The sequence below is a fragment of the Oncorhynchus mykiss genome, chromosome 3 (assembly GCF_013265735.2).
Source record: "Oncorhynchus mykiss isolate Arlee chromosome 3, USDA_OmykA_1.1, whole genome shotgun sequence".
NCBI lineage: Eukaryota > Metazoa > Chordata > Actinopteri > Salmoniformes > Salmonidae > Oncorhynchus > Oncorhynchus mykiss.
In genome coordinates, this window is record NC_048567.1 from 65729789 (window position 1) to 65751034 (window position 21246).

Consider the following 21246-nt stretch of genomic DNA (forward strand, 5'->3'; position numbering starts at 1 on the left):
AGGATAGACCGGGCCGTGGAGTTGCACTGGAGGTCTCGAACTAAGGGCCTGCACAACCCGTCCTGGCTGGATGGTGATTTTAGCCCGGCACGTGCGGGGCGCAGGCACAGGACGCACTGGGCTGTGCAGACGCACTGGAGACACAGTGTGCAGGGCTGGCGCAAGATATCCTGGCCCGAGGAGACGCACTGGAGGTCTGGAGAGCAGGGCTGGCACCATCCGTCCTGGCTGGATCCTCACTCTAGCCCGGCAGATGCGGGGAGCTGGGATGTAGCGCACCGGGCTAAGAACGCGTACTGGAGACACCGTGCGCTCCACCGCATAACACTGTGCCTGACCAGTACGATGCCAGCCATGGTAAGGACGTCTTGGAGAGCTGTAGTGCCGAGCTATCATAGGACGTGCAGGGCTAGGGAGGTGCACAGGAGGCCTGGTGCGTAGGGCTGGCACAGTCTTCACCAGACGGCTAGCACGCACCTCAGGACGAGTATGGAGAGCTGACTCAGGTGACATCAAATCCCAGACACGCTCCGTCGGGCGGATGTCGTGCCTCACAGCAACTCCCTGATTACTCTCTCCTCCAATCTCCCCATTAACTCCTTCACTGTGTCTGCTTCGCTCCCTTCGCTCACCTCTAATTCCGCCCTGACCGGCTCTGGTTCCATCCTTGGCTCCTTACGGTAAGCATGGGGAGTTGGCTCAGGTCTGACTCCTGACTCTGCCACACTCCCCGTGTGCTCCCCCTCAATCATTTTTTGGGGCTGCTTCTCGGGCTTCCTTGCCAGCCGTACCAACTCCTTGTAGTGTTTCCGCTCAGCCTTAGCTGACTCCAGTTCCTCCTGTGGACGGCGATACTCCCCAGCCTGTGCCCAGGGTCCCTTGCCTTCCAGTATCTCCTCCCATGTCCATTTCTCCAGATAGCTCTGCTGCTCCTGGTTACCACGCTGCTTGGTCCTTTTGTGGTGGGTAGTTCTGTAACGGTTCTCCTCATCATCTGAGGAAGAGTAGTCAAGATCGGACCAATGCGCAGTGTGGTATGTGTCAATGATAATATTTAATAAATCAACTGAACACTGAAAAACAAAACAACAAAGAGAGTGAATGAAACAGTCCTCCTGTAAGGTGCAAACACACAAAACAGAAAACAACTACCCACAAATCAAGTGGGAAGGAAAAACAGGCTACCTAAGTATGGTTCTCAATCAGAAACAACGATTGACAGCTGCCTCTGATTGAGAACCATACCAGGCCAAACACATAGAAAACCAAAACTAGAACACATAGAATGCCCACCCCAACTCACGCTCTGACCAACCTAAACAAGAAACATAACAAAGGAACTAAGGTCAGGACGTGACAATACTAGGCGCTGCCAGAGCCGCCCTTCACTCCGGCGCTGCAAGAGTCACCCTTCTATTCGGCCCGCTGCAAGGGTCCCCAGTCCGAGGTCGGTGGCGAGGGTCGCCGGCCCTAAGGTGCCACGTAAGGGGGCCAAGACTATGGCGGAGTGGGGTCCACGTCCCGCGCCAGAGCAGCCACTGTGAACAGATGCCCACCCAGACCCTCCCCTATGGGTTTAGGTTTTGCGACAGGAGTCCGCACCTTTGGGGGGGGGGGGTACTGTCACGTCCTGGTCCGATCTTGACTACTCTTCCTCAGATGACAAGGAGAATCGTTACAATATCAAATAAAATCTAAAATCTAATCAAATTGAATTTGTCACATGCGCGAATACAACATCTGTAGACCTTCCAGTGAAATGCTTACTTACAAGCCCTCAACCAACAATGCAGTTTTTAAGAAAAATAAGTGTTAAGAAAGAAGAAAAATATAAAAATAATAAATCATTAAAGAGCAACTTATAAAATAACAGTAACAAGGCTACATACAGGGTGTACCGGTACAATGTGCTGGGGGAATAGGTTAGTCGAGGTAATGTAGGTAAAGTAACTATGCATAGATAATAAACAGAGAGTAGCAGCAGCGTAAAAATGGGGGTTGGGGGAGGAGGGGGTCAATGCAGATAGTCCAGGTAGCCATTAGATTAGCTATTCAGGAGTTATGGCTTGGGGGTAGAAGCTGTTAAAAAGCCTTTTGGACCTAGACCGGTGCCGCTTGCCATGTGGTAGCAGAGGAAACAGCCTATGACTAGGGAGGCTGGAGTCTTTGGCAATCTTTAGGGTCTTCCTCTGACACCGCCAGGGTATAGAGGTCCTGGATGGCAGGAAACCTGGCCCCAGTGATGTACTGGGCCATACGCACTACCCTCTGTAGTGCCTTGCGGTCGGAGGCCGAACAGTTGCCATATCAGGTGGTGATGCAATCAGTCAGGATGATCTCGATGGTGCAGCTGTATAATTTTTTGAGGATCTGAGGGGGAATAGGCCCTCTGTCTTGGTGTGTTTGAACCATGATAGTTTGTTAGTGATGTGGACACCAAGGAAATTGAAACTCTCAACCTGCTCCACTACAGCCTTATTGATGAGAAATGCTCGGTCCTCCTTTTCCTGTAGTCCACGATCATCTCCTTTGTCTTGATCACGTTGAGGGAGAGGTTGTTATCCTTGCACCACACTGACAGGTTTTTGACTTTCTCCTTATGTGCTGTCTCTACGTTGTCGGTGATCAGGCCTCGGTGATCAGTTCCTGTACCCAAGAACACCAAGGTGACTGCTGACCCTCAGCACATCTGTAGCCATGAAGTTTGACTGTCTCTCCCACAAACTTAATGATGGTGTTAGAGTCGTGCTTGGCCATGGTGAACAGGGAGTACAGGAGGGGACTGAGCACGCACCCCTGAGGGGCCCCAGTGTTGAGGATCAGCGCAGCAGATGTGTTATTACCTACCCTTACCACCTGGGTGCGGCCCGTCAGGAAGTCCAGGATCCAGTTGCAGAGGGAGGTGTTTAGTCCCAGGGTCCTTAGCTTAGTGATGAGCTTTGAGGGCACCATGGTATTGAACACTCAGCTGTAGTCAAGGAATAGCATTCTCACATAGGTGTTTATTTATTATTTTTTTATTTTATTTTTATTTTACCCCTTTTTCTCCCCAATTTCGTGGTATCCAATTGTTGTAGTAGCTACTATCTTGTCTCATTGCTACAACTCCCGTACGGGCTCGGGAGAGACGAAGGCTGAATGTCATGCGTCCTCCGATACACAACCCAACCAGCCGTACTGCTTCTTAACACAGCGCGCATCCAACCCGGAAGCCAGCCGCTGAACCTCCACTTATCTCCTCTAATCTGTTGGTTGGAAACACACTCACCAACACACGCTGTTAACATTCATCATCCCAAAAAAACATTTTCAGCCTGCACGCAACAAATAACAGCTCTGTTACAGCAGAGGGAGAGAAAGAGAGAGCAAGCGAGAGAGTAGCCATATGTTTTCCTGTCAAAAAACACCTATCCCCCCCCCCCCCCCCCCCCCCCATGTCCCCTAAATTTAGTGCGGTGTTCTGGATGGCCACCTGTCCTGCACCCGCTAACATTTTGATTCTGTCTTTGTCAGAGAGGATGATCTGTCAGGCTTGCGGGCCTGTGGACATCCCTGGGTGTGTCATGAACTTTCTGATAAGCTGTGAACAATGTTGTTGCACGTTAATGATCCCCCCTTGGAAACATGATGTATTACCCCCTCTAACCCCTCCTCCGTCCCCTCCACCTCCCGTCCGAACCCCTCCCAACAGAATGGAATCATCTCAATGGCTATTAACAGATCCCTCTCTGGCCTGTTGTCTCTGTCTGAAATGTTGGGCTGTAGTTTGAAAAAAAAATGTTTACCAGGAGAAATGTATTGTGCACTCTCCTTTCTCTATGATAATGTGTGTCTGTTTGTCTGAACACTCTCAACATTGAAATACAGTACCAGTCAAAAGTTTGGGCGCACCTACTCATTCAAGGGTTTTTATTTATTTTTTACTATTTTCTACATTGTAGAATAATAGTGAAGACATCAAAACTATGAAATAACACACATGGAATCATGTAGTAACCAAAAAAGTGTTAAACGAATCAAAATATATTTTATATTTGAGATTCTTCAAAATAGACACCCTTTGCCTTGATGACAGCTTTGCACACTCTTGGCATTCTCTCAACAAGCTTCATGAGGTAGTCACCTGGAATGCATTTCAATTAACAGTTGTGCCTTGTTAAAAGTTAATTTGTGTAAATCCTTTCCTTCTTTATGCATTTGATCCAATCAGTTGTGCTGTGACAAGGTAGCGGTGGTTTACGGCCTTTCCCTGGGAGCAGCTCCCTGTTTGATCCTCCCCATCCATCCATCCAGCCTCCATCTGTCTGTCCACACACTGACGGACCTGAGTTACGGCCTGCGACCTGGCCACACACTCACTGCGCTCTAGACCAGGTATTCCCAAACCGGGGTATGCGCAATGCCGTCGGGGGTACAACGCCATTTTTTTTTAAACAGTCATTTATATTTTCCAAAGGGGCTATACATTTGGGTGAGGTTTTCTTCTCGCCGGAGTAGCCTCGTTTCACTGGCATTTTTTTTTAAAAAACCATTTTGTGTTCAGCGAAATAACAACACAATGTCAAATACAGGTAGCCTTGTAACGGTTTTCCTCCTCTTCTGACGAGGAGTATGAAGGATCGGACCAATGCGCAGGGTGGTAAGTGTTCATGTTATATTTATTAACCTGAACACAAAAATAACAAAGGAGAAAACACGACAAAAACGAAACAGTCCTATTGGGTGACAAAACACAAAACAGGAAACAACTACCCACAACCCATAGTGGGAAAACAGGCTGCCTAAGTATGGTTCTCAATCAGAGACAATGATAAACAGCTGCCTCTGATTGGGAACCATACGAGGCCAAACACAGAAATACAAAAACATAGAACAACACATAGAATGCCCACCCCAACTCACGCCCTGACCAAACTAAAATAGAGACATAAAAAAGGAACTAAGGTCAGGACGTGACAAGCCTAGACAAATAATTAACATCCAATCACATTAACCATTACTCTCTCGCAGGAATTTCACTAATGGACCCTATCTAGCCAAACGTAGCTGCTACTCATGTTGGTATCTGTACTGATGGCGCAAAAGCTATGACAGGGAGAAATAGCAGTTGCTCTTGACGCCACTTGGGGTACACTGAAGCATCCACCAAGAGGCTCTTGCTGGCAAGGGAATGCCTGACAGCTTAAAAGACGTTTTGGACACTACAGTGAAAATGGTTAGCTTTGTTAAAGCAAGGCCCATGAACTCTCGTGTGTATTCTGCAATATGCAATGATATGGGCAGCGACCATGTAATGCTTTTACACCATACAGAAGTACGCTGGTTATCAAGGGGCAAAGTATTGACATGTTTTTTTAAAATTGAGAGACAAGCTTAGTTTTCTATACTGACCATCATTTTCACTTGTCTGACCACTTGCATGATGATGAGTTTCTCACACGACTGGCCTATCTGGGTGATGTTTTTTCTCACCTGAATGATCTAAATCTAGGATTACAGGGACTCTCCGCAAATATACTCAATGTGAGTGACAAAATTGAGGCTATGATTAAGAAGTTGGACACCTAGCCCTAAGAAGTTAAGAAGTTGCAGCTCTTCTCTGTCTGCATTAACAAGGACAACACACAGGTAATTCCATTTTTCGTGTGCAAATGAACTCAAGCTTACGGACAATGTCAAATGTGATATAGTGAAGCACCTGAGTGAGTTGGATGCACAATTATGCAGGTACTTTCCCGAAATGGATGACACAAACAACTGGATTCGTTATCCCTTCCATGCCCTGCCTCCAGTCCACATAGCGATATCTGAACAAGAGAGCCTCAACTAAATTGCAACAAGCGATTCTATGAAAATTGAATTTAATCAGAAGCCACTGCCAGATTTCTGGATTGGGCTGCACTCAGAGTATCCTGCCTTGGCAAATCGCGCTGTTAAGACACTGATGCCCTTTGCAACCATGTACCTATGTGAGAGTGGATTCTCAGCCCTCATGAAAACTAAATACAGGCACAGACTGTGTGTGGAAAATTATTTAAGACTGAGACTCTCTCCAATATAACCCAACATTGCAGAGTTATGTGCATCCTTTCAAGCATGCCCTTGTGTGTGTGTGTGTGTGTGTGTGTGTGTGTGTGTGTGTGTGTGTGTGTGTGTGTGTGTGTGTGTGTGTGTGTGTGTGTGTGTGTGTGTGTGTGTGTGAAAGAGAGAGGAATAACTCCTCCAGAAAGATTTGATTGATTGATTGATTACATGTGTATATACAGTGCCAGTCAAAAGTTTGGACACACCTACTCATTCCAGAGTTTTTCTTTATTTTGACTATCTTCTACATTGTAGTCAAAGCTGCCCTGTGTGTGTGTGTGAACGAGAGAACGAGAGAGAGAAATAACTCCTCCAGTAAGATTTGATTGAGTTAAGCACGCTCGTAAATAGAACGTAATTCACTTTTTATGCATTTTTCTCTCTATAGGTTTCTGAACATGAACTTAAACATGAGAATAGTATGCAATTGACCTACTTTTTGATTTATACTGATGTCAAAAATACATTTTTTTTTAAGGGTGGATCAGCTTAATTTTGCGGAAAGATTGTTGCTTCCATCAATGTAATTGTCTGCATCATTTCCAATCCCCCATATATTTTTTTGGTAAATATATATATCCACATACATGCATAAACATTTGCATACATGTACGCATATATACATACCTACCTATTTAGATACACATACTTAAAAAAAAATTAAACAAACATCTTAAACCGATTACAAAAATATGTATTTTTTGGACATCAAAGAGACATCTTGTACGGACATTGAAAATCTATGGAATTTCACAAGGTAGGACAGCACAGTACAGTACATTGTACAGCAAAGAAAGTAGAGTATAGTACAGTACAGTACAGTACAGTACAGTTTAATTCAGAAGAGTTTAGTTCAGAACTATGGAATTACCTGGAATGATCTCTTGTCCTATACAGACGTGGAAGCTGATAGTCAAGTTTTTCTATCCACAATCCAGACTACAATAAATGGTTTCCTAAAGAAAACCAAATCCAAACCTGGCCAAAAGAGCACTCTTCCTTGGCTAAATGGAGAAATCTGGAAATTGATGAAAGAACGAGATTATGCTCTAAAAATATCCCTAAGATCCAAATAGCAGCATGACAGACGTAGGTTTACCATGTTGAGAAATAAGGGGATGAAAGAAATCAGACATGCCAAGGCAAACTTTTTTATTAACATAGTTGGTGAAGAAAAGGGAAATTCTAAATTGATTTGGGAGAATCTAAAAAAGTTAACATGGAAAGACCGTAGTAACACTGCAAAAAGACTAGAAATCATGGTGAATAACAATCTAACACAGGAAGCAGTCGAAATAGTAATAGCCTTCAATTCCTACTTAATTGACTCTGTCAGGGTGCTGACACAGAACCCCTCCACTGGATTCTTGGGCTCAGTGCTAGTGAATGATGCTCATCCTGTCTTCATCATAAGGGAGGTTTCTGAGTCAAAGTTGAACAAGGTGATTAGCTCACTAAAGAACTCTAAAGCCAAATATGTGTTTGGGCTGGACTCTATCTTTCTTAAAAACTACAAAGAGTCACTCATTGGACCCATTACTAAGGTCACCAACACATCTATTGGTCTCGGGGTTTCCAATGGTATGGAAGTTGGCCATAATAACGGCCATCTTTAAAACGGGCGACCCTGCTGACATGAGTAACTACAGGCCCATTAGTACCTGTGGTGTCAAAGGTTGTTGAAAAGTGTGTAGCAGAACAACTGATTGCCCACCTCAACAACAGCCCCTTCACATTACACTCCATGCAGTTTGGCTTCAGAGCGAAACAATCCACAGAAATGGCCAACTGCTTTCTTCTGGAAAATGTGAGTCCAAATGTGAGTCCAAGATGGACTGTGTTTCTGGACCTAAGAAAGGCTTTTGATACTGTTAACCATGAGATTCTCAACACAAAATTGTCCAAGTTCAACATTCCCCCGATGCCTAGAGATGAATGAAATCATACCTTGAAGGCAGAACTCAGTGTGTCAGAGTGAGCAATGAGCTGTCGCCCACTCTTAGCTATGATGTGGGCGTGCCCCAGGGGTCAATACTGGGGCCCCTCCTGTTCAGCCTGAACATTAATGATCTACCTTCTGTCTGTACTGGATCTGAAGTTCAAATGTATGCAGATGATACAGTGATATATGTGCATGCAAAGAGCAAACAACAAGCTGCACAAGAACTCACTACTGTAATGGTCCAGGTTACAAAGTGGCTCAGTGACTCGTGTTTGCATCTCAATGTGAAAAAAACTGTTTGCATGTTTTTCACAAAGAGGGCAACAGATGCTACTGAACCAGATGTTTATGTGTCAGGGGAGAAGCTCCAGGTGGTATCTGATTTTAAGTACCTTGGCATCATACTTGATTCCAACGTCTCTTTTAAAAAGCATGTGAAAAAGGTCATTCAGATAACCAAATTCAACCTAGCTAATTTCCAATTTTTACAAAATTGTTTGACTACACAGGTAGCAAAACTGTACTTCAAATCTATGATACTCCCCCACTTAACATACTGCTTGACTAGTTGGGCCCAAGCTTGCTGTACAACATTAAAACCTATTCAGTCTGTCTACAAACAGGCTCTCAAAGTGCTTGATAGGAAGTCCAATAGCCATCATCACTGTTACATCCTCAGAAAGCATGAGCTCCTGAGTTGGGAAAATGTTGTGCAATACACCGACGCATGTCTTGTATTCAAGATCCTAAATGCCCTGGCTCCCCCTCCACTCAGTATTTTTGTTAAACAGAAAACCCAAACATATGGTAGCAGATCCACAAGGTCTGCCATGAGAGGTGACTGTATAGTTCCCTTGAGGAAAAGCACCTTTAGTAAATCCGCTTTCTCTGTGAGAGCTTCCTATGTCTGGAATACACTGCCATCAGACACACATAACTGCACCACCTATCACACTTTCACAAAATGCATGAAGACATGGCTAAAGGTCAATCAGATTTGTGATCATAATCCCTAGCTGTGTGTTGCCGCTTTCCATGTTGTCTGTAGCTTGTGAGGTGTGGAAACACTTTGTTGCTTTTATTAATTTTGTCTTGCTGCTTTTTGTTCTATGTTGCTCTGTCTGTATGCTACGTCTTGCTTGTCCTATGTTGCTCTGTCTGTATGCTGTGTCTTTCTTGTCCTATGTTGCTCTGCGTGTGCTCACTGATCAATGATTGTCTATATTGTAATTGTTTTTAATAACCTGCCCTGGGACTGGGGTTGAAAATTAGCCGGCTGGCTAAAACCGGCACTTTTACTGAAACGTTGATTAATGTGCACTGTCCTTGTAAAAAATTAAATAAACTCAAACTCAAACAAACAGTAGAGTACAGTGGAGTAAAGTAGGTTACAATACAGCACACTATACTTTTCTTTACTTTAATGTACTCTACTATGCTCTGCTGTATTGTATTTTACTGTACTGTACTACACTGTATTTAAAGGGATGGGATTAGATAAATGTACTGAAAACCCGATTGAATGAAAACTCTACATGTACAAGGGAACCACGCCTGCAAAACACGTTGTGCACCTGCTTAAGGTAATGTCAGAAATCCCTCTAGCAAAGAAACAACAGAGCACCATACATTTTCAATGAAGGGATGCAAAGTGGGTGGGTAACTGCTGGGCAAAGGAGCATGAACAGGGTGGGACCAAAGTTGGGGAAAACAAGAGAGGAAGATGCAAAGCGAGAAGCTTCACTCTCGCCAACATCTGTCCAAAATAAGCCCAATGTGTTTCTATGGGCTTATTTTGGACCTAAACTTATCGCCTGCCTTCCCACCTTTGGGACAACGACTCTCATTGTTAGGGTGGAGACATGAGCATGTGTTCATTATATATAGATCTCTGAGAAAGCTGAACTTTTGTTGCGTATTCTGTGACATTGCGTTGCTATTGACCAATCGAAGGTCACTGTAGTTTCCAGCCCCTACTGGATTGGCTGTTGATACCTAACCTGCTTGCTAGCTTGCCAGCACCGACATGAGGGCGAAGCTAGCGTGGCTATCCATATAGTGGATTACTGCTTTAAGTCTGAGTACCAGCTACTGAGAAATGCGCATCATAAGAAAGGTGTGTGTAAGAAAGGCGTACATTTCCTAAGTCTGAATCAGCCCCTATGTGAGGACTCCCTCAACCATGTCACTAAACACTATGTGGTCTGGAAAAACTCCTGACCTGAATCCGAACTTGAGATGCACAGATAAATCATGCGTATGTCAAAACATATTTGCATGTAAATTTGGTTTGGATTCATCTCTACGTAAACGGAAAGTTTGATTAACACCTAATTGATAATAACTGATTTACCCTCTACAGATCATGTAGTATCTATGGTGCATAGTTTGGAGGCTGTGTGTCTTGCCTTGCCTGGGTGGTTGTGTGTATTGCCTTGCCTGGGTGGTTGTGTGTATTGCTTTGCCTGGGTGGTTGTGTGTATTGCCTTGCCTGGGTGGTTGTGTGTATTTCCTTGCCTGGGTGGTTGTGTGTATTGCTTTGCCTGGGTGGCTATGTGTATTGCCTTGCCTGGGTGGTTGTGTGTATTGTCTTGCCTGGGTGGCTGTGTGTATTGCCTTGCCTGGGTGGTTGTGTGTATTGCCTTGCCTGGGTGGCTATGTGTATTGCCTTGCCTGGGTGGCTATGTGTATTGCCTTGCCTGGGTGGCTGTGTGTATTGCCTTGCCTGGGTGGCTATGTGTATTGCCTTGCCTGGGTGGCTATGTGTATTGCCTTGCCTGGGTGGCTGTGTGTATTGCCTTGCCTGGGTGGCTATGTGTATTGCCTTGCCTGCGTGGCTATGTGTATTGCCTTGCCTGGGTGGCTATGTGTATTGTCTTGCCTGGGCGGCTATGTGTATTGCCTGGGTGGCTATGTGTATTGCCTTGCCTGGGTGGCTATGTGTATTGCCTTGCCTGGGTGGCTATGTGTATTGCCTTGCCTGGGTGGCTATGTGTATTGCCTTGCCTGGGTGGCTATGTGTATTGCCTTGCCTGGGTGGCTATGGGTATTGCCTTGCCTGGGTGGTTGTTTGTATTGCCTGGGTGGCTGCTGGGTTGAGAGGGTTTGTTATCCAGCTGTTTGGAGGGAAAGCCCGCTCCCATGTGACACCTGTTTCTCCAGCTGTTCCTGGAACAGCACCCCTAGCGCCCTCCGCTCCGCTATGCCAGGAGGGCTCACTGGGCCTTAAGGCGTCAGGATGCTCAGTTCGGCTGGCAACTAGCTGAAATCATCTAGCCGAACTGAACTTGTGCATATTCCCTTAAAATACCTTCGCTTGAAAAATGAGAAAAAATGGCAATAGTTCTGTTTATCCATTTTGAGACGCCATAGTCAGTAAACACCGGTGGCGGTCAGTGCCGTTTAAGAGGAGGGAGGACGTTTATTTTTTTCTTCATGAGCATGTCCTTATTTCTATTACAGCATATTGGATGACTGTCATTCATATTTCATTCACCTTGTTCAATGTAACAGCGACAGGTTAAGGCTACTTCATGATACAAAAATGTTCCCTATACCCATCATGAGTTTGTTACAACCTAGCATATGAATGAACGTTTACAACGTAGGTGCACACATTCAACACACCTTGCACACTCTTGCCTGCATCTAGCTAATATAGGGTGTAATCATTAGTCCAACAGCTGCAAACAAGAGTTTCTAGTTGGACAAATTCATCCCCGTTTTTGTCCGTTTGGTTCCGTTTAAGAAATATTTTTCAACAGAAACAAGGGAATACACCCCGGATCATGCATAAACACAGTTCACCTTCATAGCAGCCACATTGTATTCCTTCTCCCATCTATGCACTCTCCTACGCTCACTTCTTCCCTTCGCTTGTGGACTTCAATGCACAACACATCGTCTGTATGTGACCAGGCAAAAAAAACTTTCCAAGCCAAACCGCTACACACAGCCTGCATCGTTGTCACCATATTAGCTAAAGTAACGTCATAGTCAGCATAGCTAATAGATCTAACGCTTTAGTAAACCCGCTACAATCATGCAGTAAAGTTACAGTGTACAGTCAGTAAGCAGTTATACCAGCAGGCCCCGGTTGCAATAAATTAGTAAAACCAAAAGCTTACCATGACTTGGAAGAGTGTTCTGTTGGGAAGTCATCGCCAGCTAGCTGACACAGCATCCCTCTGCTTGAGCAGTGTGTTTCAGTAGGTAAACTAGCTACAGTAGCTGCATTTGCTAGCCAAGTAAGTGAAACTGAAAGTGAAAAGAAATTGCACACTCTATTTCTCTCTTGCTTCTTCCTCATTTTGGAAGAAATTAATTTGTTCAAAACTGTTCAACTATTGTCTTTCTCTCTCTTTGAATCAACTACTCACCACATTTTATGCACTGTAGTGCTAGCTAGCTGTAGCTTATGCTTTCAGTACTAGATTTGTTCTCTGATCCTTTGATTGGGTGGACAGCATGTCAGTTCATGCTACAAGAGTTCTGATAGGTTGGAGGATGTCCTCCGGAAGTTTTCATAATTACTGTGTAAGTCTATGGAAGGGGGTGAGAACCATGAGCCTCCTAGGTTTTGTATTGAAGTCAATGCACCCAGAGGAGGACGAAGCTAGCTGTCCTCCGGCTACACCATGGTGCTACCCTACAGAGTGCTGTTGAGGCTACTGTAGACCTTCTTTGCAAAATAATGTGTTATAATAGATTATTTGGTGGCGTGATTATATTTAGTGTAGTATTATCTAAAAAGGATAACTTTTTAAATGAGGAGCTTCTACTGGTATACACTTCCTTAAAATAACTTAAGAAATATGTCATTAACTTTGATGTTTTTGCCAGAGAGATCTAAGATGTTCAGTGCAGTATTTTTGAATTTCATATGTGCATGAAAACATGTCGTCTCTGGTTGAATGACAACAAAGACTTTATTGAAGAACCCCCACTGTTGACCAATCACTGAAGAAGTGGCATAGACTTGAAGAGGCTTGCCTCTAGAAAAAAAATTTGTGTGCCCGAACAACCGAAAAAGCCCTCAACATCACAACTTGTCTTCATAATATATGCACAAACTCTGCCAACCCGTTTTGACTGGGTAGCATCTGGACGCCTTCAGACTACACTACACAAAACTACTACAGCCTGGAGCACCAGGCCTGACTACACTACTACAGCCTGTTATACTGAGCCTGGAGCACCAGGCCTGACTACACTACTACAGCCTGTTATACTGAGCCTGGAGCACCAGGCCTGACTACACTACTACAGCCTGTTATACTGAGCCTGGAGCACCAGGCCTGACTACACTACTACAGCCTGTTATACTGAGCCTGGAGCACCAGGCCTGACTACACTACTACAGCCTGTTATACTGAGCCTGGAGCATCAGGCCAGACGCCTGTTATACTGAGCCTGGAGCACCAGGCCAGACTACACTACTACAGCCTGTTATACTGAGCCTGGAGCACCAGGCCAGACACCTGTTATGCTGAGCCTGGAGCACCAGGCCAGACTACACTACTACAGCCTGTTATACTGAGCCTGGAGCACCAGGCCTGACTACACTACTACAGCCTGTTATACTGAGCCTGGAGCACCAGGCCTGACTACACTACTACAGCCTGTTATACTGAGCCTGGAGCACCAGGCCTGACTACACTACTACAGCCTGTTATACTGAGCCTGGAGCACCAGGCCAGACTACACTACTACAGCCTGTTATACTGAGCCTGGAGCACCAGGCCTGACTACACTACTACAGCCTGTTATACTGAGCCTGGAGCACCAGGCCTGACTACACTACTACAGCCTGTTATACTGAGCCTGGAGCACCAGGCCTGACTACACTACTGCAACCTGTTATACTGAACCTGGAGCACCAGGCCAGACTACACTACTACAGCCTGTTATACTGAGCCTGGAGCACCAGGCCAGACTACACTACTACAGCCTGTTATACTGAGCCTGGAGCACCAGGCCTGACTACACTACTGCAACCTGTTATACTGAGCATGGAGCTCACAACTCACACAGACAGGTTACCCCTGAGGAGAGCCACACCATGCCCAGGAAAGGGAAGAGGAACAGGAAGAGGAGACGGACTCCAAATTTCAACAGGGAGTGAAATGTGTTTTGACTCCGACCACCAGATGTGGCGATGACACAGGTCTTCTCCACACACATCACACATACTGCGGGACACCAAGCCTCTTACCCCCCATGTCCTCTCACATTAGTAATGAGGGCATCAGGTTACAGCACATTGTTTCGCTAGATTAATTGGTATACGTGCATCGTGTGGGAGGGGTTCACTTTGATTTGCCAGAGACGTGTCCAACAGCAAGAGCTCTGACTGTCAACAGCCAGGTGTCACGAGTTAAGTGGAATTTAGCGCATGGGCGCGACCGAAGTAGACACTCGTCTTACAAGGTATGAGACACCAGTCAGACATTCAGCTATATTCTGGACAAACTGTTTTGTCAGAGTAAATACCCTCCCATGAACCTATATGTGTCCAAATGTCAGTATAAGAGTGTAATTTAAAACGTTATTGGACCAGACAGCCTTATCATATTCAAAGGACTCACATTTTCCAGAAGAAAGCAGTTGGCCATTTCTGTGGATTGTTTCGCTCTGAAGCCAAACTGCATGGAGTGTAATGTGAAGGGGCTGTTGTTGAGGTGGGCAATCAGTTGTTCTGCTACACACTTTTCAACAACCTTTGACAGTTCACCTTCATAGCAGCCACATTGTATTCCTTCTCCCATCTATGCACTCTCCTACGCTCACTTCTTCCCTTCGCTTGTGGACTTCAATGCACAACACATCGTCTGTATGTGACCAGGCAAAAAAAACTTTCCAAGCCAAACCGCTACACACAGCCTGCATCGTTGTCACCATATTAGCTAAAGTAACGTCATAGTCAGCATAGCTAATAGATCTAACGCTTTAGTAAACCCGCTACAATCATGCAGTAAAGTTACAGTGTACAGTCAGTAAGCAGTTATACCAGCAGGCCCCGGTTGCAATAAATTAGTAAAACCAAAAGCTTACCATGACTTGGAAGAGTGTTCTGTTGGGAAGTCATCGCCAGCTAGCTGACACAGCATCCCTCTGCTTGAGCAGTGTGTTTCAGTAGGTAAACTAGCTACAGTAGCTGCATTTGCTAGCCAAGTAAGTGAAACTGAAAGTGAAAAGAAATTGCACACTCTATTTCTCTCTTGCTTCTTCCTCATTTTGGAAGAAATTAATTTGTTCAAAACTGTTCAACTATTGTCTTTCTCTCTCTTTGAATCAACTACTCACCACATTTTATGCACTGTAGTGCTAGCTAGCTGTAGCTTATGCTTTCAGTACTAGATTTGTTCTCTGATCCTTTGATTGGGTGGACAGCATGTCAGTTCATGCTACAAGAGTTCTGATAGGTTGGAGGATGTCCTCCGGAAGTTTTCATAATTACTGTGTAAGTCTATGGAAGGGGGTGAGAACCATGAGCCTCCTAGGTTTTGTATTGAAGTCAATGCACCCAGAGGAGGACGAAGCTAGCTGTCCTCCGGCTACACCATGGTGCTACCCTACAGAGTGCTGTTGAGGCTACTGTAGACCTTCTTTGCAAAATAATGTGTTATAATAGATTATTTGGTGGCGTGATTATATTTAGTGTAGTATTATCTAAAAAGGATAACTTTTTAAATGAGGAGCTTCTACTGGTATACACTTCCTTAAAATAACTTAAGAAATATGTCATTAACTTTGATGTTTTTGCCAGAGAGATCTAAGATGTTCAGTGCAGTATTTTTGAATTTCATATGTGCATGAAAACATGTCGTCTCTGGTTGAATGACAACAAAGACTTTATTGAAGAACCCCCACTGTTGACCAATCACTGAAGAAGTGGCATAGACTTGAAGAGGCTTGCCTCTAGAAAAAAAATTTGTGTGCCCGAACAACCGAAAAAGCCCTCAACATCACAACTTGTCTTCATAATATATGCACAAACTCTGCCAACCCGTTTTGACTGGGTAGCATCTGGACGCCTTCAGACTACACTACACAAAACTACTACAGCCTGGAGCACCAGGCCTGACTACACTACTACAGCCTGTTATACTGAGCCTGGAGCACCAGGCCTGACTACACTACTACAGCCTGTTATACTGAGCCTGGAGCACCAGGCCTGACTACACTACTACAGCCTGTTATACTGAGCCTGGAGCACCAGGCCTGACTACACTACTACAGCCTGTTATACTGAGCCTGGAGCACCAGGCCTGACTACACTACTACAGCCTGTTATACTGAGCCTGGAGCATCAGGCCAGACGCCTGTTATACTGAGCCTGGAGCACCAGGCCAGACTACACTACTACAGCCTGTTATACTGAGCCTGGAGCACCAGGCCAGACACCTGTTATGCTGAGCCTGGAGCACCAGGCCAGACTACACTACTACAGCCTGTTATACTGAGCCTGGAGCACCAGGCCTGACTACACTACTACAGCCTGTTATACTGAGCCTGGAGCACCAGGCCTGACTACACTACTACAGCCTGTTATACTGAGCCTGGAGCACCAGGCCTGACTACACTACTACAGCCTGTTATACTGAGCCTGGAGCACCAGGCCAGACTACACTACTACAGCCTGTTATACTGAGCCTGGAGCACCAGGCCTGACTACACTACTACAGCCTGTTATACTGAGCCTGGAGCACCAGGCCTGACTACACTACTACAGCCTGTTATACTGAGCCTGGAGCACCAGGCCTGACTACACTACTGCAACCTGTTATACTGAACCTGGAGCACCAGGCCAGACTACACTACTACAGCCTGTTATACTGAGCCTGGAGCACCAGGCCAGACTACACTACTACAGCCTGTTATACTGAGCCTGGAGCACCAGGCCTGACTACACTACTGCAACCTGTTATACTGAGCATGGAGCTCACAACTCACACAGACAGGTTACCCCTGAGGAGAGCCACACCATGCCCAGGAAAGGGAAGAGGAACAGGAAGAGGAGACGGACTCCAAATTTCAACAGGGAGTGAAATGTGTTTTGACTCCGACCACCAGATGTGGCGATGACACAGGTCTTCTCCACACACATCACACATACTGCGGGACACCAAGCCTCTTACCCCCCATGTCCTCTCACATTAGTAATGAGGGCATCAGGTTACAGCACATTGTTTCGCTAGATTAATTGGTATACGTGCATCGTGTGGGAGGGGTTCACTTTGATTTGCCAGAGACGTGTCCAACAGCAAGAGCTCTGACTGTCAACAGCCAGGTGTCACGAGTTAAGTGGAATTTAGCGCATGGGCGCGACCGAAGTAGACACTCGTCTTACAAGGTATGAGACACCAGTCAGACATTCAGCTATATTCTGGACAAACTGTTTTGTCAGAGTAAATACCCTCCCATGAACCTATATGTGTCCAAATGTCAGTATAAGAGTGTAATTTAAAACGTTATTGGACCAGACAGCCTTATCATATTCAACAATACCAATCCTTATTTTCTTGCCTTTATTTACTGGGGCTCGAGGGTCTCTATTTACTTTGAGTGTGTGTGTATATAAGGGTGTCAGTGTATGTATGTGTGAGGGTTCTGTTGTACTCAGGGGTTAAACTCTGTCCCAGCTGGTCCGACATGTCTGTCAGCAGAGGTATTACAATCCCCCTCTGAAGGAAGGGGGAAGGAGGGGGCAAGACATGGGCCTGTGACTTTGAAACCCCCCCCCCAGTTTGTGTGTGTCTATATAAATTGATTGTCTTATCTAAGACAGCCAGGAGAACATATTTTTCACACAGGTCGCCATTTCAGCCAAAGTAGCATTAGCACCTCGGCCTACAGTACATTAAGAAAATCAGTGTGTTGCCGTGGCGATCCTTATTGGAGGACAACGTGCTAATGCTACAACGGGACTCTAACGAGCGAGAGTCAGTGTTCATTTCTCTGTTTGACAAAAGGTCTCTGTGATCAGCCAGTGTGTCAGCGGTTAGCAGCTAGGGCCTGTGTGCTGTAGCAGGTGTGTCCTCCACACTTCCTCAATGCTGAGACACACGGCATGGGTCAGCTCAAAGACAGAATGGGGGTCCGTGGCTGTGGAGGGGGCCGGGGGAGGGCGGGGGGTCAGGGGGCGGGAGGGGTCCTGCTGGGGGTTATTTGTATCGGGTACAGAGTTGACAGCCTGAAAGATAGATCATTTACATCTCCCTGTGTAACTCTGTGGTCCTGACATCAGAAGCTCCTTATTTTTCCTCCGTGCCCCTCTCTGGGCTGAGGCCTGAGGATGATGGTCACCTGTCAAGGGTTTGGCTGAGTAACCCAGTGGAAAGAAGAAGAGAGAAGAGAGAGGGATAGTGAGAAAATAAGTTAGAAAGGGAGAAAAGAGAAACAGTGTGAAGGCTCGAAGAAGAGTGAGGAGGACAGGTTTAGAAAGGAGTGAAGAAGAAGAGACAGTTCAGAAAAGAACAGGAGGAGAAGAAAGAGAAGAGGAGCTAGTGACAGGTCTGATGGCCTCAGGTACTCACACTCCTCCAGTACCAGGGTTACCTTTAAACCCAGGGACTGGGTGTGCACTTCGAGATATGTCACTGGGAGCTCAGTCTGGGCTTGAAAAAATGATGAGGTCCCAGGACTGCTCTACTAGGCTACCGGTTGGTCTGAAACAGAGAAAACAGAGCACTACTGTCCATCAGAGAGATTTGGTATCTCACCCCCACCAGGCCCACTGATCAAGACACCGTAACAGCAGACTCCTAGGGGACCTCAGACCATCCCACAAGAGGATTAAGCCCTCCACACCTCCCTCTACTGATCCATCTCAAGTGGCACATATGTAAATCACATAGTGTACACACTGACTGGCTGTCTGGCTGGCAAGCGGTACCGGACAACAAGGACAAAAAGGCTTCTCAACAGTTTTTACCCCCAAGCCATAAGACTCCTGAACAGGTCATCAAATGGCTACCCAGACTATTTGCATTGTGTGCCCCCCCCCCAACCCCTCTTTTACACTGCTGCTACTCTCTGTCTATCATATATGCATAGTCATTTTAACTATACATTCATGTACATACTACCTCAATTTGCCCAACCAGCCAGTGCCCCCACACATTGGCTATCCGGGCTATCTGCACTGTGTCCCGCCACCCACCACCCGCCAACCGCCAACCCCTCTTTTACGCTACTGCTACTCTGTTTATCATATATGCATAGTCACTTTAACCATATCTACATGTACACACTACCCCAATCAGCCTGACTAACCGGTGTCTGTATGTAGCTTCGCTACTGTATATAGCCTGTCTTTTTACTGTTGTTTTTATTTCTTTACTTACCTATTGTTCACCTAATAATTATTTTTTTCACTGTTGGTTAGAGCCTGTAAGTAAGCATTTCACTGTAAGGTCTACTACACCTGTTGTATTTGGCGCACGTGACAAATAAACTTTGATTTGATTTGATTTTGGCTGGGTGACTGGGTGTCTGGGTGGGTGACTGGGGGGCAGGGTGACTGGGTGACTGGGTAACTTGGAGGCTGGATGGATTGGTGGATGGTAGGCTGGGTCCCTCTATCGCCATTTAGTGGGTGTTCAGGAGAATGTTGGAGAGTATTGGGCCTCTCAAAGTGTGACTGTAAGGCTAATGACTCAGCAGTCACCATCTCATTGGTACAGCTCCTACCCCCAGACCATCAGGCTGCCAAATTCTATCCCCAACCAACATTTACCCTGCCCCCACCCCAATGGACATTTATTATTGTACAATTATTAATATGTATATATTATTATTTATATTGTATTATTATAAATAAATATATAGCATTGAATTGTTGGAGCTCGGAGCTCAATAATTTCACTGTAAGAGATTTAAATGTTAATAACCATTTGTTGCATATTATTAGCCATTTGTTACATGTCATTCACCATCGGTTACATGTCATTTCAATTATTAATTCCAAGTAAGCCCAACCCATGCAGAGATACTTATAGCCAGAAGTGGAGGGTAAACCTTTCCAAAGTAGAGAACAGTTCGAGCTGATGCAGCAGGGCACTCAAGGTCTCTGGAGAAAATATACTTTGCCAAGGTCAAGTTCTGCTACCTCTGTTTCTCCAATTAGAGCCTCCAGTTGGATAGAAAGCCCCCTAAAATATCTAACTCAATCGACTTTCTGTAAAGTACAGGAACAATTTGTTGCTTACAGTGTCTTCTGAAAGAATTCATACCCCCTGACCAATTCCACATTGTGTTGTGTTACAGCCTGAATTCAACATTTATTAAATGGATATTTTAGTAACATTTTGCTTGACACCCAACATCATAACGCGTTATGACACGGTCGTAACCATGTCCTAATGTCATAATAGCTGACATAACTTGTTATATCCTGTCATAATATGGTCATAACACTGTCATGACCCATTTATTTACACCTGTTGTGACATATATTCCATTATTTTATGGCTGGTTGGTTATGACACCTACGTAAGAGTGTCAAAACCCACATTTATTCAAATGTATTTTTTCCCTGCCAAGAAGTTTCCTTTCATTTTAGAGTATGTTTCTTAAGTCCTTTGTTGTTGTTGTAACAAATTCTTTACAGTCATGTTTTTTTCATCATTATTTGAAATAACTTGTTACAAAGCATTATGACCATCCTGTATCACTTTTCTTGGACCAAGACATACACTTTATGACACTGTTAAGAAGCATTATGACCATCATAGTCATTTAAGCCAGATAGGCCTATCACGTACATGCCCTTATGTCAGTCATCAGTCAAAAAGAGGGTTTCTTGTCCTGCTCCTGAAATCCACTCCTGCAATCATCCCAGTCATCAAAAACAGAGCATTGTGGTAGGTGGATATCTGACATCAATGTGTGCAATTACAATGATAATTTAATATGGTCAATTTCAAAAAAAGTTATATAACTTAAACATACTGTAGGCTATGGTGTAATGGAATGTTTGCCTTGTGTGGTAAGTTTTGTGAGCTTTCACACTCTTATGCAGGGGTCATAACAAGCCATAAAATAACATAACATGTACATAATTTAAAAAAACTTTTATTTAACTAGGCAAGTCAGTTAAGAACAAATTCTTATTTTCAATGACAGCCTAGGAACAGTGGGTTAACTGCCTTGTTCAGGGGGAGAACAATATATTTTTACCTTGTCAGCTCGGGGATTCGATCTTGCAATCTTCCGGT